Source organism: Typopeltis vanoorti, chromosome 10 (assembly GCF_054136105.1).
Source record: "Typopeltis vanoorti isolate ZY-2024b chromosome 10, IOZ_Tvanoo_1.0, whole genome shotgun sequence".
Lineage (NCBI taxonomy): Eukaryota > Metazoa > Arthropoda > Arachnida > Uropygi > Thelyphonidae > Typopeltis > Typopeltis vanoorti.
Window position 1 is genome coordinate 6,985,834 of NC_143558.1, and position 25,655 is coordinate 7,011,488.

At 38.6% G+C, this 25,655-nt stretch overlaps 1 protein-coding gene across 2 annotated transcripts in view; it reads left to right on the forward strand.

Annotated features, from left to right (window-relative positions):
* The first annotated feature begins 10,681 nt into the window (after window positions 1-10,681).
* Neurochondrin (neurochondrin) overlaps window positions 10,682-25,655 on the forward strand; it is a 34,236-nt gene continuing 19,262 nt past the window's right edge. Inside the window, exon 1 of one of the 2 annotated variants that reach the window (XM_090399186.1) lies at window positions 10,682-10,782. The gene's annotated coding sequence lies outside the window, so the exon portion shown is untranslated. Of the gene's footprint in view, window positions 10,783-11,159; window positions 11,264-25,655 lie in introns of those variants that run through there. The other variant, XM_090399187.1, reaches the window with a different exon arrangement.

Sequence of the window (25,655 nt, forward strand, 5' to 3'; positions counted from 1 at the left end):
GGTAAGTTTTTCTTGGTTGAGACTGGACCCCCTAGTTCCAGTGATGGAGAATCAATGCTGCAGCCTGTAATAACATTCTAGACAATTCATTCCAACTTCATGACAACAGTTTGATGAAGACCCTTTCCTGTATCAACATGACAATGTCCCATCACAAAGTGAAATCTGTGCAGGAAATGATTTGATGAGATGGATGTTGAAGAACTTAACTGGCTTGCACAGAGCCCTGATCTCAATCCTATCAAGCACCTGTGGGATAAAATGGAATGCCAATTGTGAGCTAGGCCAAATCACTTGACATTAGAGGCAACCAACCTCACTAATGCTTTTCTAAGACGGAATTACTGCAGCAGTATACAAAAAATTAGTGGAAAATCTTCCCCAAAGATTGAAAACTGTTATAGCAGAAAAGTGTGGACAACTCCATATTAATTCCTTTCATATTAGAGTGAGAGTTAGGATGAGCTGGTGTCCAGATATTTTTTTATCAGATACTACAGTATTGCGATAATCAGTTCTGGTGTTCTCACAAATTTAGCAATGTGATCCCTAGTCTTTGTTCACAAATACTCAAGATCTCTCACCTCCACCACCTCCTAAAATTTCTCCAATAATTTTATACTCTGTACCCTGTTCTTGTTTGCCAAATTTCAAGACCTTATAGTTTGCAACATTAAACTAGCAGTTCCACTTACTGGGCCCCACATACAGTCTGTTCAGATTCTCCTGTAAGGCCACATCTACTCTCATACTTGACATCAGCTATTTATTTCCAATTAAGCCTGTTTCAATATCATTAACATACCTTTTCAGCACTAGTGACTACTGATTACTTTATTCTTTTGAGATACCCTCCCCCTTACACAACATATCGGCTGTTATCCAGTCCTGCCTATTCCAGGTTTAGTTACCAGCTTATCATATGGCAATCTATTAAAAGACTGAAAAATCTAACATGCCACTGTATGTATCTCCCTTAGCCAGTAAATTTGTCACTGGTGTAGGTATGCAGCAGATTGATAAAACATAACCTTCCTTTAACAAATTCATGGACCATCAGGGAATAATATCTATAAGATTCTGACTCCTAGCCCAATACCTGAACAACAACAACTGCAGATACACAGATTGCCCTATAATTTAGTGTGTCTTATCTCTCCCTTTGGGAAGCAGAACAATTACCCTCTTTCCACTCCTCAGGGAATTGCCCTGTTTAGTAAGACATGTAGAACAGGTACTTCAAGGTTGCTGTTAACTCACTAGCATTCCTTCAAGACATGGTGATATATTGTCAAGTCCTGCTGCCTTAGCATCAAGTTTACTTAATTCCTCATATATCTCCTGCTTACTCGCTACCAATCCCTCCTCTACCATAACATCTATACTCAAGCTGTTCAAGATATACATGATGAAATACCTCATAAATTGCTCATTGAATACTACAACTATATCTTCAGCAGTTTGCTATTCTTTAATGTGTCACCTTCCTGCCCTTTGTACTCATTTAACTGATTCTTATGCTTCATCTTGTGGTGCCTCCATAAAGCTTTCTTTTCCCAGATTCCATACCTAATCTCTTCATTCATCCATTTTGCCTGTGGAATACACTCAGACATCCTGTTAAATATCTCTTGATCGGTGCCTAAGCAACATCTTTCTCCATTTCACCTAATTCCTCTTTACATTGCTATACCTCTGAATAGTATCCTTTTTTTTCCCTATCGCTGGCCTTGTAGTTGTACATCTATCCTTTCCTCACTGAAGGTCTCATATGCTACAATCCAGGCGATTATCTCATGTTTGCTCTTACCAGCTGGGGAAGATCAGACATTTCATTCACAACCACATCTCTAATGGCATGATTACAGCTAAGATTCTCATTCTGTAATCCATATTGCCTTAGTTGTCCCACAAGAAATTATTATTATGTAACACCTGCAGGGAGTCCGAAGACTCATCGAAGGAGGGCTCCAACTCTACAACTCTGTCTCCACTAACCACAACTATCTTTATCATCTACGGTCAACCATCACCACTAGTATTTTCACATACAATCGCAAACATCCATGCCCATGGCAGAATTCGAATCCACAGCCTTTTGGCAGCAGAGCGGATATGGTAACCACTCGGCCAAGCAGGCTGACAGAAGTATCCCATAATTCATTTTTTTTTTTTTTTTTTTTTTTTGCAAAATGGGCCAGAAGAGGCCACACACTTGAAATTTACATACATAATACACTCAGTACCACACCCCAGATAGCCGAGATTATACTGGAATGAGAAATATCAGCTCTTGTGAACAGTCCTCAAGGAAGTATCTGTAAATTAAAGATGGAAAGAAATTATGTTCTTTGTTTAATCCTTTATCCAAGTTAAGCAAAGTTTGCACTTGAAGTAACTTCACGACTGGACAACTTTGTATTATGGGATTAGTATCCAATAATTCAAAGCACATCTCCTTACAGACATGTCTAATGCTATGTGTAATGGGGAAGGGTCACTACCCAGACTGGTTTTGACCTTTATTAAGGTATCATCAGTGGGAGCCAGACCCAGAAGTGATACCAAGGTTGAAGGAATGCAGATCCTATTTTCATATGCAAGTAGTCAAAAGGCAAAATAATCGTGTGGCTTACTTTCTTGGAGAGGGTTGCAGCTAATTACTAGGAAGATAATGACACAAGGTAGTTTCCCCGTTGCCTTTCTTGCCTTAAGTATTTATGGGGTTCCATAAATCGGTTGTGGAACAAGAAAACCGGGTTCCATGAACACACGCGGCTAGTGTGTGTTCATGGAACCAGTTTGAGGGAGGAAAAAACCCTCCACCCTGTATGAGACCAGTTAACTTGCCTTTAGTCAAAAGAGAGCAGATAAAGGTTCCTCTCATCATGGACAGGAATTGAACCCAGCTCTTTCTGACCAAAGGGCTTCGTCTATACTGACTAAGCTATGGAGGATCCATGCAAAAGGTATACCACACCTTATTACTAAAATACTTTGAATTAGAGATAGATGTTGAAAGTGAAGTTATTATCCTCTATATATGAGTTGCCCAGTCGTGGTTAATTTATGTGCAAACCTTGCTTAAACTTGAATTAAAAGAATATAATTTCTTGGCATCTTTAATAGTAAACTATAATTACCCTGAAAAGAGTTAAGATTAACTGAAGGGTTTGGTTAAGGGTTAACCAAAGTTTACTTCTGAACAGCTTTAAGAATTCTGAAGTTTTAGGAAAGCCACTAGAGATTGAGCAGAAGGTTGGATGCATTTGAGATTTATAGAGTTAGTTACCTGGACATGAAAAGTACTAACTTGGGCAAAAAAAAGAAAGAAAATTTTTTGAGGCCTGTATAACTCAGTGGAAGTGATGCTTGCATCCTCTGTGCTTAGTCGCTCGAAATTAAACTTAGGTTCAAGTCTTCAAGTCCAGTCGTTGACTGGAGGAACTTTTCTAAGCCTATTTTCTAGGATTCCTGAGTTAGTCGATCTCTGGCACGGGCAAGTAGGTTTTTCGTTCCCTAAACTCAAGAAAATCGACCGTAATACCCACATTATTTTAGACAGTAAAATATCCTGTTAGGGTTAGGTACCAAGAGATTGCAGCACTTGTTTGCCAGCCTCTTCATTGGTGGCGGCCTATAATTAGTGACAGACATGGCCAGCTATCTCTGATTGGCTACCGGTGGAGATTGAACTGCTCACTCAGTCTCCAAACACTAGATAGCGTATGAAAGCCTCCTACTCCCTATAAGGGAATAAAAGGTATTAGCTGATTTATTTATTTACAAAAATTTTTGCATGCCAAGGATGCTATAGAATAAAGGATTTTGATAGGAAAGACTGATGTGTGTCTGAGAAGAGAAAGAGAGATCTGATCTTCACTGTTAAACCGAGAATTATCAAACTTAAGTCCTATTTGCATGATGGGGGAGGGGGAGTATGATCCTCATACTTTCAATATGAGGTGCCATTTCTAACAGTGACCCTCATCAATAGATACTCAGACTGAAACTTTTCAATCCAAAGTAAATAACTTTACATTTATCCACAGTAAAAGAAAACCATTATTCTTTGACCACGACAGCTTACAAAGCATGTTCAAAAAAAAAAAAAATCGAACTTTTTCTATAGACTTTATTGCTCATTTTACAACATTTTAAGCATTATCCTCTTCAAAGTAGTCCCCTCTATTTTTAGTGTGAAGCTCGTGATTTCGCGTTTTGGTGACGAATTCGTACATCGCCTTATTCCTTTCTACCCTTCAACATGAATTGACTTCTTGGTAATCTGTCAGCCTGAGTTCTCACAACTGTGGTCGGATAGTGCTTTAAACATCATATACACACCTGTCACATCAGTGACTGCTGTATTTTCAACTTGATAAACCTTCACAAAATAGTCACTCAGTAATTCAACTATTTCTTCAGGTTCTGTTAACCTTTATACCAGCCGAATTCAAGGATAGTTTCATTGAATTCCTTGTTTTCTTGAATTTCCCATAATTGTTTTTCTTTCTCCTCGCTGTGTAGTGCAAGAATTCTTTAGGATTCACTTTGTAATGTTCAGCCAGTTTCATTTCATAATGTGATTTTGCTTTCCATACCATGCATGTCACTTTTCTTGCCTGTGCCTTCTACTGTTCGTTAGATTGTTGATCACATCTCAGCTTATAAACCCTCAACAACAACAACAACAACTTCTTTTGCAGCTCGTGCTTGATTGTACTACTTATCCATATAACTATTCTTCTTACCCAAGGAATGTATTGTGATACTGCTCCCTTCAAATACCTTTGAATTATTTCACATGAATTACTAACATCCTTTCCTTGCAGTATAGTATACCATGGCACTACTCCAAGTTGTCTTCTAAGATATACGAAATCACCAGATTTATAATTCCACAAATATTGATTCTTAACCGAAGATTCAGCATCACCAAACACCAAATGATTACTCTTTCCAATATGAGGCAAAACGACAATCTTGAATAAGAAATTCCCCAGTGTTATCGCCAAATTCAATATTCTCGATCCACGAGTTCCCTCAAAAACGTGCTTTCTCAAGTAATTGTCTCTGATTAGTAACTATAAATTCTAATTCCCTTTCCCTACTTAACATTTCCTCATTGCAATCTATATCCCCATAATTAAAATAACTCGTAATAATTACCTTTCCCTTGCTCAGAACTAATCTGCTGATGCATGCCATCTAAATCTACCCTTTCACTCCTCGGCCTATAGCAGCAACCCACAGCAAACATTAATTTGTTGACCCTCATCTCACACCAAACTGATTCAAATGCACTTTCCTTCTTACAAACTTTCAACTTAGTTGGTTGCAACGCATCTGTCATTAATAACATCCCGCCACCCATTTTGTCTCCCTGTGTTCTCTAAAAATGGAATAATCCTTGCATTCTATTTCCGAAACAATATCATCTTTTGTAAACCAAGTTTTACTTATAACCTGCCTAAGATGTGCTGATCAAGGATATAAATTCTCACTTTTTTCTGGTATTTGTGTACACCTGATACAGCTAAACACACCAGATCCACTTAACCCTGTGATGATCCCAGTACATACATTTATCTGATCCCAAAAATTAGTTTCCTGTACTTACATGTCTCACCTCACATTATTCAACTCATAATTTATTTAAATGAATATCTTCCCTCATATACAATTCAATTTTTCTCTCAAACTCACTCCATAAATCAATGGAATGCATACCATTCTTCCTACACAATCGATGAATTGATTTATTTGCCATCATGGCTCTTCAATTCATTCCTATCAAGACACAGAAATGCACTTATAAATGCACTTACTTTTTCATCTTTCTCTACTGCTTCTTTGAATAGTACTTTCACATCCTATCTGATTCCAATTTTCTTTCCCTTCAGGTCATTTGTACCTGCGAATTTCAACTTCTCCACATCTCCAACTTGTTTCTAATAACAACACTCATATTTTCAATTTTTGCCCGGGATAACACGATTCGGTCAGATTAGCATCATATACACAAAAATTATCATAGAATTCCCATATAATAATGATCCCTTATTAACCCTTACACTATTTTCCATATTCTTATGACACTTTTCATGAACCTCTCTTTTCTTATTCACCTCTGTCTTAGTTACCAAGCCTTGCACATTTAAACATTCATACTTTTCACTATGGGGGTGCTTAAGGGTCAAAGCTGTATAACTGAGAGGAGACCTCCACATAGCCTTTAAAGGAATGCGGAGAACCGACCAGGGCTTCTGACCTAATGTCCAATCCTCACCTTCTCGTGGTGCACCCTGTTGGGTATCTACTTTGATACTGAACGAACGAGGATGGGCTGGCAATTTGGGATTTAGCCGACCAAATTGTATTCTTATTGGTTAAACCAAAATAAAAAATGATGGTACAATATGACAAAATTTCATGCCGGCTGGGGCGTCGCCCGGTTAAACAAGGCCCCCGTTGTTTTCGCCAGGGAACCAGGGCGAACAGCGAAAAGTCAGCTACTGGAACAAATCTGAAAACAAACCCCAACTCAATCTGATAATGTTGGAGTCTTGACAAGTAATAGACTGATCTAGAGAAAAATTAGTAATGATTAGTAATAGATAGGAAGTTAGTAATGATGTAAATTTTTCATGTAGTACTATCATATCCTGTACACTCCTGGAGGGTACATTGCAGGAATTTGATTATGATGATGATGATGACCTTTCACTATCTCTCTCTCTCTCTCAGATTATCTTTTTCTTTCATCCACCTGATTATCTCTCGCTCCCACATCTGTTCTAACAGTATTGGCTAACCCAGTATATCAAACCTTTTAATCTTATCATGCATGCTAATCAACCGAGAATTCATAATCTTCTGTCACCAATTCGATGCTTTTTTCTAAGCAATAAATCCTAAAGAATGGCCAGAAAGCAATGACGCAGTGTCTTTAGAGGAAACGATATCTAAATTGAAAGTTGGTGAAACTGTTGAACCATCACTATCAGGAATGACTGTACATGTGGTTGGTACAATCTTGCGCTTCGGTCTCTCTAAAGGAATTGAAACCTGGCCTAGGAATAATGTCTGGAGATGAAAAAGAGAAAATTATCCAACAAATGCATTGCATATCTAATAAGAACAGGCTAGGTAGTAATTTGTTGTCTATACATAAGTGTCATCAGAAACAGAGCGGTTGAATTCGTTGCTTTATTGAACTGTTTACTGAATTGAATACAGAATGTTGGCATTAGTACAACCTGGCTATCAGAATCAGTGGCGCACCCAGAGGGGGCCCCTCTGGGTGCGCCACTGATTCTGATTACCTTTTCTTTGGGAACCCCCCAAAGAAAAGGTAAAAACACTAGAAAAATTTCCAAAAATCTTTTCCTAATTAAAATTCATTTTTTTTATTTATGTTGTGTGCTACTTATGAATTAGCCATCACTGCAGATGCTCAGTTATAGGTCATATGCGATGTGCAGTGTGTATTCGCAAAACGTCTACTCAACTCTGCCCCCCCCCCCCCAAAGGTTAAATCCTGAGCGCTCGGCCCCCTCCAAGATTAAATTCTGAGTGCGCCACTGATCAGAATCAGATATGGTAACTGACATTAAGTGTAATTAGTTTACTATTTATAGGAATGACAAGATACGGGAGAGGAGAGTCATCTCATATCATTAGTACTACTAATATTAGATGACGTAAGTGCAGTTAGGGTAGAAATGCAAGAAAACAATGTTGGTAACAATATCCAGTGTAGTGGTGAGAGTTTGAAGCTATCTGGTGTGAAGTTAACAGAATGAAATATATGTGGGGTGTTGCTATAGAAATGGCGATTCACTTGCAGGGGACGGCGAAATTCATCGCCAATTTAGTCTTATGTGTACTAAATTAGTGATCATTATTATTATTACATGACACCTCCAGGGAGCTCATCGAGGGAGGTCACCTGCTCTACAGCTCTCCGTCTTCATTACCATCTATTGTACAACGAACCGCATCTACACCAACGCCATCTATCGCCGACCACCACCACTATCTAGTATTTTTATAATATCACAAACATCCATGACCACGGCAGGATTCGAACCTGCAGCCTTTTGACTGGAGCGCAGATAAGCTAACCACTCGGCCAGCCAGGCCGGCTACATTATGGGTGATTTTAATTATTCAAACATTGATATGGTAGAAGATTGCAGGTAGAAGAGAAATCTCATGATATTTCGGATAGCACGCTATTCGAAAAACTAGCGAATTATCTTCAGCAGTATATGATTTTACTACTAAAGAAATATCTTCACTCATTCGAGGTCAACTATGCAGGGCTTTATTATGGTCTCAAAGTACCCCTTACCAAAATGCTGAATTATTTCTGCTGAGACCCAATGCTGGGTCTCAGCAGAAGTTGCTTTTAGCTAACAATTAATCACCAGAATTACTAAGAGATTTTCGGTACTTCTTTCTGCTGCATAACATGTGATCCCTCACTGCACTCGCACTCTTGTTGTTGACCAACACTAATTGACAAAACCTGTTGGTGATTGACTACCCCCTCAGCATCCAAAGGGTTAAAATGGCCACGCCTACTCATTTTAGGGGAATAAAAGGCAGATGATTTTTTTTATTATTTTAGTTCCGTCTGGATATATTCTGATGCATAATACCAACCCTCAAATGTCCAGTTATGACTTTTGTCAGACCTTCCACCATTAGCATCTCGGCCGTTTCCAGAAGCAAAGAGAGACAATCATGCGAAAAATATTCACTTTACCATTGTATATGAAGTCAACAACCATTTCCACATGCCTCATTCTGAAATAGTATTACAGGATGTTAACAAGAACTTTCAAAAGAATAAACTGTTAAAGAAGGGGCTACTTGTCGATAACACTACTTTGTGAGCCTTAAGCTTTAAGCTCTCACATACAAATGTTACATCCACTTGGAACTGATTAGAATAAAGTTCATTAAAGGCAGCTGGCCAATTGATTAAGTGATGGTTACATTCTAAATAGTGCTGCTTAGATTCCATTGGTTCTTGGTTACTTAACCTTCGCTGTGGTCCCAGTCCAGACGATGAACCTATGGTATTGTCACAAAAATGAAGATCATACTAGGAAGCAATAATATAGCATTGCATAGTCACGACCAGCTCAGCAGTGAATTCCTAGCACGGAGAGGAGTGCTCGACGTTAATTAACCGATTGGTTTCAAATGCCATTACTCTCCTTTCAGCAGTATAATTATAGTGAATCCTTGGTCAACTACTTTTGCAGGCTATAGGCCAGGCGGGCAGTCCAGATGTCCACTAAGGATTGAGTTCATGCAAGAAGCTATGGCGTTAAGCTGGCTGACTTTTATTGTTACATTCTATTGATACTGTTACCATAACTCGAATTTCTTAATTCAAACGTTATTAACTTAATTTGATGCAAAATAAGAATATGTTATATAACTATAAATAAACTTTTTATTTTATTACTTAAAGTGGATACTAGATCCAACATTATTTCAAAGTCGAATGTTTGCAGAAACTCTGAAAGTTTGGTAGGTTGACAGAAAATTACGAGAATACAATCCTCGGTATTCACGAGTTGCCTTAGCTTTCACTACTTAAACGACATGAGGGCTGCCCATGCGTCTATATATTCGCCTTTTATTAGTGCGATAAATGTCTCATTGACTTGACAGCTGTTTCAAACTAGTTCTTTTCAGATACCACTATATATAAGTACAGGGTTTGCTTCAAAAACTAGACGATCCCACAGGATCATTTAACTCAACGGTGGTTCTACTCAGTGACAGGCTCACCCTACCATAGAGCAGAAAGGCATTCACCGACACACCCCAATAGTGGCTACCTCGGAAAACACTATTCCCTGGATGCTCAAGAGCTCTCCCAAGATAGAAATCCTAAGGAAATCGCAATGTCAGGGAAACGTATTTTTCGTAAATGAACTCTCGGTCGGCGAGTAAAGTAATTACTAAAGAAAGAACCAACAGGCTTCAGTTCGGCGATGTAAAATGACATAAGCAAAGTAGATACTAGATTCAACATTATTTCAGAGCCGAATATTTGTAGAAACTATGAAAGTTTCGTAAGTTGACCTGAGAATACAATCCTCTGCATTCACGGTTGCCTTAAAAGTGAGCGCTGCCCAAGCATCCACTGAAGCTGTTGGCTCTTTCTGTAGTAAGACTTTATGCACCGACCGAGAGTTCACTTATGAAAAATGCATTTTTTCCCCTGACATTTTGATTTCCTTAGTACTGAACGAAAGTCTTTGCTCTCTTAAGGATTCAGCCTTGTCTCTGAAGAAAACTAGTAAATAACAGCTGCCATGCCAGTGAAACCTTTATGAAATGCACTAATAAAAGGCGAATATATGGAAGCTTGGGCAGTGCCGGTGCCTTTTAAGTAGTGCAAGGAAAGGCAACTCGTGATTACCGGGGTTTGTATTCTTGTAAGCTGTCAGGTCAACTTACGAAACTTTCATAGTTTCTACCAACATTCGGCTTTGAAACAATTTTGGATCTAGTATCCACTTTGCTTATGTAATTTTACATCGCCGAACTGAAGCCTATTGGCTCTTTCTTTAATCATTTTTATTTTATTTTATATTTTCGATTTCCATTTGGAGTACAGCGCCATCTTAGCTGATGTTTGTGAAGTCACCGAGTGCGTCCGCGAGGAGCTTATGTTCGTTTTATGGTGGCATGAGATGACAGTTTATATATATATATAGTAGATAGATAAAGCTTTAATAATTTACGAAGGTATAGTTTAATTTTCTTGTTGACACTATTCTGTATATGTAACGTGTTTAAATATAATAAGATTCCCCATACACATACACTTTTTTTTTTTAGTTTGCTTTATTTAAATATAATAGTTTAGATAATTTTTAATACTGTTTGATAATATAATGATGATCACCGAATCTTACTTTTAATCATAGTTTGATCTTTCTCTTGTACACCTTTACGACATCGTCATTCATTTTAAATGTCAGGTGTGTCTCATTGCATGTGTGTGTGTGTATATGGTTGGTTACGGTCAAGGGTGAAATCTTTGGCAAGTGTTCTGCAGGCTTGAATGACGCACAGAACTGCGTCGTAGAAAAACATTTTTTTAATCATATATTTTACGTAACAGTCATGCTACAAAGAAAAGTGAAGAAAGATTTTACAGATGTCTTTCTACTCATGCCAGAAACACATGATAAATTAGTCGTAACTGGCCAGAGAAGTGACATAGGTAAGAAGTTGGAAATGAGAGAAATATACATAATGCAGAGAAGTTTTTGAAAATGTTCGTTTAAGCATATTTATGTGTGTTCTTTCCGTGATATTTGTAAGTGGAAATCAAGTTATCTACAGGTATAGATTAAGTAAAGTATAGCTGTGATGTTTTGCAGATATATGACTGTGTACATCTCTTAATTGTTTGAAGAAAGCTAGGTTATTTTATCATAACACCAGAAACTTAGAATTATAAGATAGGATACAAGTTGCTGAGTGGAAGAAAAATGAAAGAAATTAGATAATAATTGCAGTAAGTATAGTTTCTTTTTCAGCATAAAAAGGAGGAGGTTCTATTTTTAGGAGATCATTTTATAACAAAACAATAAAAATCGTTGATTTGAGGTTTATTGAACTTCAATAAGACACTTGACACACAACAAGCACATACAGTTGGAAGACCTTGAGGACATTCTGCTATTTAGAAATAAGTATGGATGGTGGGAAATAAAGCACTAGATATATACTTCATTTTTAATTTATGCCTGAAAAATATATATACAAAAAAAAAAAAAATCCAAATTTAATAAAGATATAGAAATGCCTAAATAATAACTGAGCAGGGTCCAGATACCTGTAGAAATTGAATTCTAGTAACTATAATGCAATTAGATGTAGACTTGTATGCATTAGGTTTCAGACTCATGTGGAAAAGGCTAAGCAGACTATAAGTATACAAAGCAGCAAGATGCACAAATGCTAGAAGTATCAGGAAGAAAAGAGTTAAGTTTGTTGCCTTGATAAATGTGTTGTGGACTTAAATTGTTGGCATTTGTGAAACCTGGCTCCCAGAGTCTGGTGTAGTAACTGGAATTGAGTGTAGAATGTACAGCATTTTTAGGAAGGACACTAAAGATAGGAAACGTAAGGGGGGGGGGATTGTTACTGTTAATATCAGATGATTTGAATTAAATTAGTTTTCAGACTCATGAAAGCAATAGTAGTAATAATTTCCATGTTGCAGTGAGTTTGAGGATATCCTCTGTGAAGTGAAGGTAGATAGAATGAACTATATAGAATGGTGGGTGTTGCTGTAGATAATGACAATTCATTTGCTGCAGACAAAATGCTGCACCAAATTGTCCTACTAAAAAAGCAATCATTATGGATGGCTTAAATTAAACATTGATTGGGTACCAAAGAAAACTCATAAGAATAAAGGAGAACTTATTGAGCTGTTGTGAGGCCAGCAATATGTGAAAGAAGTTATTTAAGGTCAAAGGAAGTTAGATTTGATCAGAAGTGATCTCAGTTAAAGATGTGACTGACTGTTTTGCCACCAGTTGGTGAACAGTAATCATGAATGAAGTGCATGAATGTTCCAGTTAATGTCCCGTTATATCAGTTTGGGATTAGTATCAGCTGCATGAGAGGCATTTTAAATAATGCTTAAATGATGTGGTATCCAAATTTGTTTCTAAAGGTTTGAAAAACAAATAGCGTGGAAGTGAAATGTATCTGCAACCTTGTTAAGCAATTGAACGATAATAATAAGAATACGCGAAGAAAGGCTTAGATGTTCATTATTCATAATAATGCTTAAAAGTATAATCAACACCAAGAAGAAAAAAAAATTATGAAACTCGTTAATATTTTACTTGTTTTCTACCCAGCAAAATATTAGTGAGTTATATTAGCAAAATATTAGAGAAATAAAGAAAAGATATTATTGTATTTATTTTATTGCCAGTACTGGTTTTTAAGTTTGCACTACCATTCAAATTGACGATTTTTTGTGTTTGTGTGATATTTTGTTAGGATTTTATCGTCTCAAATGTATCGATTGTATTCATCGTTGCTGCCACCAATTTTAACGATTCACCCAGTACCCCACCATTTAAAAGACTACATTATTTGTAGATTAGTTAATAATTTTGTTGCTTGCTACACATGTATTATGTGCATCCTGTTTAAGAATGTGGCAGATGTTGGATGGAAATGTGTATGTGCATGAAATGTAGGCAGTGAAAGGCACTGGGAGACAAGTATCTCGATTTAGTGGCAGTGGAGATAGTGCTTCAGAAATGGGTGAAATTCAGTTTATGTTTATGGATACCAGTAGTATGTTGGAAGGTGGAGAGAATATTAAAGTCATATGCCTTGGGCAGTATAGCAGATAGAAATAGTTTGTCTGATGGCCATGGTTGTATGTGTGAATGAAAATTGAAAGCATGATGTGTGGAGAGAGAAATAGAACTTCTGATAATGGAGATTGAAGAAATGATATGCCTCAATAGATACTCATTCACTACCACATCCTCTGAGGATATCATCATATTAAGAAACCTCATGTTGCTTCCATCACATGCTGCTTTAGATAGTTATTCTGCAGAAACTCAACAAATTCACTCTCCTTGTTACTATACACTATCTCTTCTTTCTAATCTGTTCTTATACTTAAAATCTCCCATTAGGATCATCTTCCTTTTACTTTCCCAACTAATTTGTCTAAACATTGGGTAGACTAAACTAGTCTACCCAATAATGTAGTCTAAACTAGACTACATTATTTGTAGATTAGTTAATAATTTTGTTGCTTGCTACACATGTATTATGTATGTGCATCCTGTTTAAGAATGTGGCAGATGTTGGATGGAAATGTGTATGTGCATGAAATGTAGGCAGTGAAAGGCACTGGGAGACAAGTATCTCGATCCCAGGATTTAGTGGCAGTGGAGATAGTGCTTCAGAAATGGGTGAAATTCAGTTTATGTTTATGGATACCAGTAGTATGTTGGAAGGTGGAGAGAATATTAAAGTCATATGCCTTGGGCAGTATAGCAGATAGAAATAGTTTGTCTGATGGCCATGGTTGTATGTGTGAATGAAAATTGAAAGCATGATGTGTGGAGAGAGAAATAGAACTTCTGATAATGGAGATTGAAGAAATGATATGCCTCAATAGATACTCATTCACTACCACATCCTCTGAGGATATCATCATATTAAGAAACCTCATGTTGCTTCCATCACATGCTGCTTTAGATAGTTATTCTGCAGAAACTCAACAAATTCACTCTCCTTGTTACTATACACTATCTCTTCTTTCTAATCTGTTCTTATAATTAAAATCTCCCATTAGGATCATCTTCCTTTTACTTTCCCAACTAATTTGTCTAAACATTTCACAATCAATTCTCTCCACATTCCCTGCCCTATAGCAGCATCCTATTAGATATACTATTCTATTGATCTTATCTTCACACCAAACAGCTTCAAAATCTTAACACGTACTACTATTTTCCACTTTGATTCTTGTAGGATTTGGGGCCTGTGATTTTTCTAGTCCCCCTCCCTCCCCTCCTTTCTTTCCAGTATGAAAACTTTAGAAACTTTCTTGCTAGAAAGAAAGTTTTAGACAGAGGTATTATTATTATTACGGGTATCTCCATGGAGTCAGTAGACTCATCACGGGAGACCCAAACTAGCAAAACAATATCTGTCATATCTCTTCTTGAATTCATTTACAGACGAAGAGCTCACAACTAAGTCAGGCAATGAATTCCACTCATTCACTACCCTCCAGGCAAAAAACCTTGTTCTGACACCTTTGTTAACCACACTCTTCTTTAATTTCCAGAGATGACCTCTTGTTCTTCCATCACTATCACACAGCTGAAACATTTCCCCTGCATCAATCCTATAAAAACCTTTCAGTAATTTAAATCTTTCTATCATATCCCCTCATCTTTGCCTATCAACCAATCTCTGCAATCCACAAGCTCTCAATCTATCAATGTAGGGGCATTTTTTATATCACTCACCAACTTGGTCACTCTTCTCTGAACCCTCTCCACAGCCTCCTCATCTCCAAGGAATCCAGGTGACCAGACCTGAGCACAGTAATCCAAATGTGGAAGTATCAATGCTTTATAAAGGGGAATAATAACCTCTTTATCTCTGGATGTCAGTGTGTTCCTCAACAACCAAGTAATCCTATGTGCAATCTTGGACACCTTAGCAATGTGTCCTCTGAACTTCATCTCCCTATCTACCAATACCCCTAAGTCCCTAGCCTCATCAATCTCTTGGAGTACACAGCTGGTAATCTTTTAATCCCAAAATGCATGACTTTACACTTTTCCACATTGAACTGGCATCCATTATCTTTTGCCCATTTTACCAGCTTATTTAAATCATCCTGCAAACTTTCAACATCAGCTTGATTTTTTATTGCGCTACAACAACTTTGCATCGTCAGCAAACAACTGAATATCTCCCTTTAAGCCGTTTCCTATATCGTTTATATACAAATTAAACAACATTGGCCCAAGCACAGAGCCCTGAGGCACACCACTGGTCACCTGCCTCATTCTGGACTCGGCTCCTCCATACACCACCTTATGGTATCTCTCCCTGACCCATTCTCCTATCCATATCACCAATTTAATATCCATTCCCATCTGCTCCAATCTGCATAACAGTGTTCTATGGTGTATCCTGTCAAAAGCCTTAGCAAAATCCAGAAGTACCACTGTGTAGCCTGTTCCTTTGTCCAACTCAGATGTTATTCTATTATGAATAGTTAATAGATTGCTAAGGCAGGATCTACCTTTAACAAAACCATGTTGGCCTCTATTAGAGTATCATATCCTGATCCACCCATTCTTGAATTTTGTCTTTAACCAACTTTTCCAATACTTTTACCACTACTCCTGAGATGGTGATTGGTCTGTAATTAACTACCGCAGTTTTAGAGCTACCCTTATGCAAAAGAGCCACTTTGCCTAACTTCCACTCCCTAGGGACAATACCAGAGTTCAAACTTAAATTAAATATCCAAGTAAGAGGGGTTGACAATTCATTTGCACATTCACGCAACACCCTAGCTGATATTCCATCAAAGCCTACAGCAGTGTTTGCATTTAAATTTTGCAATATATTTAATACCTCTGATTCTTTAGCTTCAATTCTCACATTAGGTATTGCTACAGGTATAGAGATATCCTCACTCGGGTGATAGACTTTTGAAAAGTGATCACTCAGTAACTCGACTATTACATCTGATTTTGTCACCTCAATACCATCAGCACCCACTAAAGTTATCCTTCCGAAGTCATTCTTCCTCTTACTTGCCACATGGCGGAAGAACTCTTTGGGATTATCCTTGATCTCTCTGGCTAAGGTCTTCTCATAATCTGATTTAGCTTTTCTTACTATGCTAGTAACCTTCCTAGCTTGAGCCTTGTACTGCTCATGGGTGTACTGGTCGCCTTTCTCCTTGTAAATTCTCCATAACATTTTCTTTTTTTTGCAGATAAAGCTTGATACTACTGTTCATCCATCTAACGCCTGCCTTGTTTGACCTCCTGACCATGGGGACACAATCTGATATTGCTTTCCTCAGATACCTGCTGATTTTATCCCATGCACTGCTAACATCTTTCCCTTGCAATATGTTCTGCCATGGGATGGCTGCACGCTCACTCCGAAGCTTGTAATAATTGCCTAACCTGTAGTTCCGTATATACCCCTTCTTAACAGAAAAATCCACAGATTTTGCAACCTCCCAAGATCGCTTTCACCAATTGGAGGTAACGGGGACACCTTACTTATGCATATAACCTCTGAACCAGTAACCAGGTCCAACACTCTCACACCACGTGTCCCTTCAGTTATGTGCTGTTTCAAGTAATTATCTTGTAGATGATGTATGAACTCATTTTCCTTTTTGCTACGTGATATTTCCTCCTTCCAATTGATATCACCATAATTAAAATCCCCCATAATAATCACTAAGCCTTCACTCATTGCACTAATTTGCTGATGTATGAATTCAATATCTCCCCCTGTACTCCCTAGCCTATAGCAGCATCCAACTGTATATTTGGTTGCATTGGTCGCTATTTTGCACCAGACTGCCTCAAATGAACTCTCATTCACATGTCTATCATCTTGATATTATTATTATTATTATTAAACAAGACCTCATGGAGTCAAAGACTCATCTAGGAGGTCCTTTTATCTCACACACATCTCATCATATCGGGTCTTAAACACATTCAAACTCCTTGCAGACACCACACTCTCAGGCAAGGCATTCCAATCATTCACGACTCTGCACGAAAAAAACCTGCCTCTCACTCCCCTACTCACACCCTCTTTATACAGTTTCCAGGGATGACCTCTGGTTCTCCCCTGATCTCCCACTATTCGCTGTAGAACTTCTCCACCATTGATCCTATAACAACCCCTTACCAACTTGTAGGTCTCTATCATATCTCCCCTCTTCCTTCTCTCCACTAGACTCTGCAAATTACATCTTTTCAATCTTTCCTCATACTCGACATTCCAGAGGTCAGAAACTACCTTAGTCAGTCGCCTTTGGACCCTTTCCAACATCTCTTCATCCTTCTGAAAACCAGGTGACCAAATCTGGGCACAATAGTCCATGTGTGGCCTAATCAAAGCCTTATACAACGGAACAAGAATCTCCCTACTTCTACACGTCAGTGTCCTCCTCATCATTCCCAGAAGTCTTTGTGTTGTCTTCACAATTTTGGCGATGTGTCCCCTAAATTTTAGATCCTGATCCACTATCACTCCCAGATCTCTTATTTCCTCTACTTCCAACAATATATTCTCACCAAGCATAAATTCTGCATCCCATCTTTGTTTTCCAAATTTTAAAACCTTACATTTTGCAACATTGAACTCACATCCCCATTTGCTTGCCCAATCACACAATTTATTCAAGTCTTCTTGCAAGGCCACAACATCTTCACTACTCTTTATGGTTCGTCCCAACTTTGCATCATCTGCAAACAACTGAATATCTCCATCCAAATCATCGCCAATATCATTAATATACAAGTTAAATAGTAATGGCCCTAAAACAGATCCCTGAGGCACTCCACTAGTGACTTTCCTTTTCCTGGATATTGCACCTCCATACACAACTTGTTGATACCTATCAGATAGCCAGTCTCCAATCCAATGCACTAATCTAATATCAAACCCCATCTGCTCTAGTTTGACTGTCAACTTATCATGAGGTACTCTATCAAAAGCTTTTGCGAAATCCAAGTATATTACTGTGTATCCTTCTCCTCTGTCCAAGGAAGCAGTCACTTTATTGTAATAAGTAAGTAGATTACTAAAACACGACCTCCCTTTAGCAAATCCATGCTGTCCATCAAAGATTATACCATTGTTGTCAACCCAACTCTGGATCCTAGTTCTCACAAGCTTCTCCAACAACTTAACCACAACACCTGACACACAGATAGGCCTATAGTTTGATGCTTGAGTTCGATCACCTCCTTTATGAAGTGGCACAATCTTGCCCTCCTTCCACTCTTTAGGGACTTGACCAAGTGCAAGACTCGTATTAAAAAAATATGTCAAGGCAGGTGTCAACTCTCTGGCACATTCCTTCAGAATACGCGGTGATATATTATCAAGTCCCACAGCCTTATTTACATCTAGTTTACTCAACTCCTCAAACACCTCTTGCTCACTTACAGTCAGTCTCTCCTCCCCATCATCAACTGCTCTTAATCTCTCCATGAAGTCACATTCACAAGATTGAAAGATCTTTATGAACTGCTCATTAAGTATCTCCACCACACATTCTGCAACAGCTGTCTTTATACCATTTCCTCCAATCAATGTCATCCTTCCATAATCATTCTTTCTTTTGCTGGCTACATATCGAAAGAACTCCCTCGGATTCTTTTTGGCTTCATTAGCTAACTGCTGTTCATACCTCTCTTTAGCTACTCTCACCAACCAAGTCACTCTCCTTGTCTAGTCTTTGTAGAACTCATGAAATTGGTTACTTCCACTTCTCTTATGCTGCCTCCACAATGCCCTTTTTCTCTGTATTGCATGCTTAATCTCTTTATTCATACATCTCACACCTAACTTATTTAACCTTCTCACCCGTGGTATACATTTAGACATTGCATCCGCTAAATATTTTTTGAAAATCGCCCAAGCTGCATTGATCTCTTTTCCAGCTAACTCCTCATTCCATGCTACACCTGCAAGCTGTCTCCTGAGCTCTTCATAATCACCCCCCTTGTAGTTCCACATATACCCTTTTTTCACAGGGGTCCTTGCACTGCTGGCAACCACCCAAGTAATCACCTCATGGTCACTTTCACCAATTGGTGGATGATTTGATACCTCATTGATAATTACATTCTCCGATGAGATGACCAAATCCAAGACCCTTAATCCTCGTGTGCCCTCTGTTACATACTGTCTGAGGTAGTTATCCCTCAAAAACTCAAGAAACTCATTTTCTTTACTTCCAGTTGCTATCTCTTCATTCCAGTCTATATTGCCATAATTAAAATCACCCATAATGATCACCCTTTTCTTATTTGCTTGGCTTATTTGACTATACATTTCACTATCACCACCATCCACATTACCAGGTCTATAACAACATCCCACCAAGTATTTGATTCTATTCACCTCTATCTCACACCATACTGCCTCAAAACCACTGGCCCCATTTCCCTCTTGCATCTCTACCTTGTATGGACATAACTCTTTCTCTATCATCAATAGCACTCCCCCTCCCTTTTTACCCCTTCTATCCTCACGAAACACATCATACCCTTCCATCTCTATTCCTGTCAGGATGTCATCCTCATCTAACCATGTCACACTTATTCCGACAATCTCTGGGTGCACAGACGCAATTAGTGCAACCATTTCATCCGCCTTGTTTCTTATACTTCTAGCATTGGTATACAAACACAACAACTCATTTCTGGATCTACAGCTAGTTTCACTGATACCACTCACTCGATGTGATCTCTCCATGCTGGACTGGGGCCATTTCCCTTTCTGCTTCTTCATTTTAGAACCCTATGCAATTCCATCTGTTTCCTTTTGATCCCTGATCATCCCATTACTTTCCTGCCTACACATTCTCTCACCTCTTCTTGGAGCATCCACCTTTCTCCCGCTGTGTATCCCTGTCCACCCTGAGCCTCCCTGTTTCCCTGCTCCTCTTGCACACCCATTCTCTCATTTTCTATACTCATACCACTCACTTCCACATTCATTTCCACTCCTTCAATCTCTCCGGTCTTACTCTCCTGGTCTTCCACATCACTCCCCTCTCGATCTGATTCATTCTCTCTATTCACTTCTCTACCTTCCAGCATCAGTCTCTCCAAGCGACTCACACCATAACCACTCAAATGCAGTCCATCGCTCCCATACAGCTCACTTCGTCCCTCAAACTCATTCCACACATTAACAAACTACTCCCATCTCCTCACACATTTCAGCCAGAATATCATTCATAATCCTTGCTCTCCGCCTCATTTCACCACAATCATACCTAGGCAACACACTGACCACCCTTCCTGTCACACTATTCTCCTTTATCTTTCCAAGCAGTCTCCTGACATTCATTTTGACATGCTCTTTGTTCTCTCTCAAATCATTTGTACCAATTAATACAATTAACTCTTTTGCTCGTTCCCGATATACTACTTTCTTTGGCTGCAACACATCAGCTATCATCATCAGTACTCCTCCCCCTGTTCTATCTTCTCTATCCTCCATGAAAATACTGTACCCATCACATTCAATTCCAGTGACCACATCTTCTACTGACAGCCAAGTTTCACTACTGCCTACAACTTTTGGTGAGATTGCACTGACTAATGCCAAAAATTCTTCTCTCTTATTTCGAATGCTTCTAACATTGGTATACAAAAATTGCAGATTCCCTCTAGATCTTGTACCGGCTTTAGAACTGATATATAAGTCACTAACTTCTGTAGTCCCATGCCGATTTTTATCCCCTCTCTTCTGCACTTTATTCTGCATATAAGGATCAATAAATATACAATCAGTGCTAAAGTTTCTCTCTCTGACACTCAACCTTTTCAATATTAGTTTCCCTGCCCAATAACTTCAACTTGTTCAGAAAACAATCATTTCTTCAATCGCTTATGTCCTTCCATGTTAAGATGCAGTCCATCTCTAGCATACAACTGCCTTTTTCCTTCAAACACACTCCAAACATCAACAAATTCCAGACCTCTTTTTTTGCACATTCTTAATTCGTAATTGTCAAAACGAGGCAGCACACACGCTATCCTCCCATTGACACTTTTCCTCTTCACAATATCTAATAATGTTCTTAAATCTTTTCCTACCCGATTTTTACTACCTCTCAGGTCATTCGTACCCACCATAACTATCATCTTATCTGCTTCATGCCCTCTCTTTATTGCTAAAGCCACTCTTTCTATTGTCCCACCAGCCAAGGACTCCTCATGCATACCACTCTCCATACCCTTAATCATAGAATCACCATATATCTTACCACTCTTAATTTCATTCAAGTCCACACTCATGGACTCATTCTCTACGCTATTCAGCATGACTCTCCCAGCTTCATTACTCAACGCTCTATTACTTACCCCCCCACTCTCACGACATCTCGTTTCTTCTAGGCCACTTGTGGTTTTATTTTGTTGACTCCGAATCACTCCCATGTTACTGCATCATTCACCAAAGACTCGCCCATATGTAATCCTGTTCTAGTTACTTCAGCTAAAGTAATCTCTATAGTCCTAATTTCTCTGTTTAACACATTAAACTCAGCTTTAACTTCCAGTATCTCCTTACCGAGCACTTCCACTTCCTCATGAAGAAGATGGTCATTTTTCATTTTCATAAACTCCCGCCGAAGTTCTTCCGCTACGGTCACAATGTCAGATCATTCCTAAACGCTCCAGCCTATCTCACATACATCGACATTTTCGTTCTTCTCATTTAGCCAGACTGACCACAGATCCTTCATATTCTTCGGCACATACATGTAGCAATTTCCGCAACGCATCCATTGGAAAAATCTAACGCTGAGCCAGCCTTTTGTGTAGAAGTAGAAGTCCTGTGCGTCGCTGACGTACGTTTCTTGTTGGACGCCATCTTTACACGTTGAAATAGTGAAACAAACGGCAGTGAAAACACAATATATACAACACAGTTCCAAACAATAACACCACTGAAGGACACTTGTATCTAACCAATGCACAACTGCAGCACAATTTGTGACAAAAAGCCACACTATATTTAACTTTAAAAACACGTTTTTCAAAAACGTAAAGTCACTTAAAGAAGACAGGTTCTCATATTTTTCAGTATGAAATTAAATTATATAGCTTTCTAAGTGGTATGCTTCCCCCTCCCCCAAACAAAAAGTATTTTTATGGTAGATTGGTAAATTGGAAGAAGGTATTGGATATCCTTTTGTCTGTTACAGTAAAGTTTTATTTTTACATCTTTCTGAAGCCTTAGATAATGAATGCATTCAAAGCAAGGTATGATAGTTATCAGTGGCACACTCAAGGTGGGGAGGGGGCAAGGCCCCCCTCCCTGGGTGCGCCAATGATAGTTATTGTGATCTGTTTAGACTATGGAGACTTGAAGTGTAAATAGTATAATTTACTATTGTAAATTATAAAGTTCTTTTTATTCTTTTGCAAAAGATTACAGGCATGCCCCAGTCATGTGACATGTTAGGTTCCACACTGTAGTATAGTGAATCACTGCTTTTTTCCCCCTCCCACTTGTAGATGCATGTAATGGTTTAATACTTTTTAAGCAGTCATATGCATAAATGATGTAAATATTTAACTAAAGCATTTATTTGTCAGCTGTCCAAACAAAGTTATTCTGAATAGCTTAGCTTAAAGTGGGATGCCATCATTAGAAGTTTTTTTCATTTCAGCAATAAGATCATCACATTCATGGATAACTGTAGTATTAATACGTTCGCTGCCACGCTCCTTAGGCATAGTTTGTTCCTGCACAGCAAGCACTTTCGCGTCTTCAAGGTCACTACGAGTAATCGCGTAGCCGGCTTATCAGACAGAATTTTGTTTCATACGCCAACTACGAGTAATCTCGTATCACCCCACCTATATATTACTGACGACTGTGTTTATTGCATCTAGTCTAGTAAAAACCTTCAGTTTCACCATGACCAGTAAAAAAAAAAACTTACTGATAAAGAATTAGAAGCTAATATGCCAATATGAGCAATGATGAATTTAATGAATTCATCATCGCAAATGGAAGGATAAGAGGGAAGTTCTTTCCATTTCAAATATGCACAAATTTGAAATGGTTGAAGCGAAAAATCAGAATGGTAAAATTCAATTAAAACCAAATATCGTTAAAGGACTATAATTTGGGTATGTCAGGCATCGATCTTTCTGATCAAATGCTTTCTTACTATTCCGCCTTACGAAAGACAATTAGATGGCTAAAGAAATTGGCAATATGCATTTTTGATATATACATTCAAAATGTGCATAAATTTTATAATATAATTACTGGAAATGCAATGACTGCATTAAAATTTAGAGATCAATTTATCTCAGTTTTTGTTGGAATGGATGAGCTTGCAGCATCACAAAATATCAGCAGGATTCGGGATCTTAATTATTTGGAAATTTTACCACTTACAGAAAAAAAAGAATCGTCGACAAAGCCCCCCCCCTCCATGTGGGACACCTGTTCGTGGTGGAGGGGACCTCCCAGTGATGGTACTGTCCCTTTTCATTCTTCCTCTTTTTCTTTGCTTTTCTTCCTGTATTCTTTGCTCTACTTCCCCTGAGTCTTTCTCACTATCCTTTTTCCAGACTACCATCACTGGGATCTAACGCCCTGCTGCTGTGTGGCTGACCCATGGACATCTAGAAAGGGGGATCCTGGTAGTCTTGCACTACTTTGGCCCCGTGTTTCGGCAAGACGGGTGGTCCTGGATGGCCCAGCCAGGATCACTCGGCTAGTGGGCGTGCCTTCAGGGTCAACGGTGTTGCAGTAAGTCTCTTGCCCCATGGTCTGGGATTGGGATCCTAGACCTGCTGCAGTGCCCGTATAGAACTGGCGTTCCACTCCTGAGTGCAGTCTTTGCTTGACGGTTAGTGGGTGTCCGTGTGTGACTCCATGGTGGGTTGAGAGCTCTGGCTTCGAATAAAAAATTCCTTAAATACGAATTCTTCATCCTCAAATATTTCAGGGACCCTAACAAAGTCCCAACCAAGTATTGATAGTATAGACACAGCATATGGAAACAGAAGTAAGAAACAAAAGATATTGGATGCTAACATAAATGTTTCAATCTTTTTAATCATTCATACAACAGGTGAAAAACCAATTGGGAAAATGTCACCCTTCTTTATCCAAAAAGGTTTAGAAGGACTGGCAGGACCTCCCAAAGCTGTCAAGAAATTGCGTTCTGGTGATATCCTTGTGGAAACAATGTGCAAACAACATTCCGAGAAACTACTGAGAGCAACGACAATGGGTGGAATACAAATTGCAGTAACACCTCACAGAACACTCAATTCCAGTAGAGGAGTGATATCAGAATGGGATCTCCTTGATGTTCCTTATGAGGAGATATGTTCAGAGCTTAAAGATCAAGGAGTGATGGGTGTGAGGTGCATCCTGATAAGCAGGGATGGTCGTCTGGTCTCAACCAAGAACATCATCCTTACTTTTGATACACCTAGGCCTCCAACATCTATAAATGCAGGGTATCTCAACTCTCCTTTTAGAATGTACATCCTTAACCGCTGAGATGCTTTAAATGTTAAAGATATGGACGTGCCGAAACTGTCTGTCGTGGTTCTACTACCTGTGCCCGATGTGGTAGTAAAGAACATGATAATAATTCTTGCTGTGAAAAAAAAGCTAAATGTGTCAACTGTCAGGGAGATCATCCAGCATACTCTCAAAGGGAGATCATCCAGCAAAAAGAAAGCTAGTCACCATTACACCTGTTCTACGATCCTCTTATGCTGAAAAAGTAACAATTAAAAAAGTGCCAACAGCAACTCAAACATGTATGTCTATTTCACCATACCTGAACTTTATGATTGCAAGTGCTTCTCTGTTGAGTGCATTAATCACAGGACCTATGGCCTTACTCCAGAGTAAGGCCATAGGTCCTGTGAACTGACACCCTTCAAAAATGGTCCCATTCAATGAAAACTCATCTGTCAAAAAAATTATGGTGGAGACTTCACTCAAAGATAAACCACCAGACACTCGCACAGAAAAAATAGATACCTCGATACCCACTGAAAGCAAACTAAGCATACGAACTGACCCTAACACATTTGATGTTTTGAACACTTTACCAGAGGAAGAGATGGACACTGGCCATCCATACTTCCCTAAAACAGTGGATAAATATAAATCTGACAAAAGTAAGCCCTCAACCTCTTGAAAACCAGACAAGTCAATAAAATCAAAACAATAGGAAAATTTTTACAATGGAACTATCGTGGGATCTGCCAGAATATTGACGATATCAAGATGTTGCAGAAACACAAACCTTTCTGTTTCTGTGTACA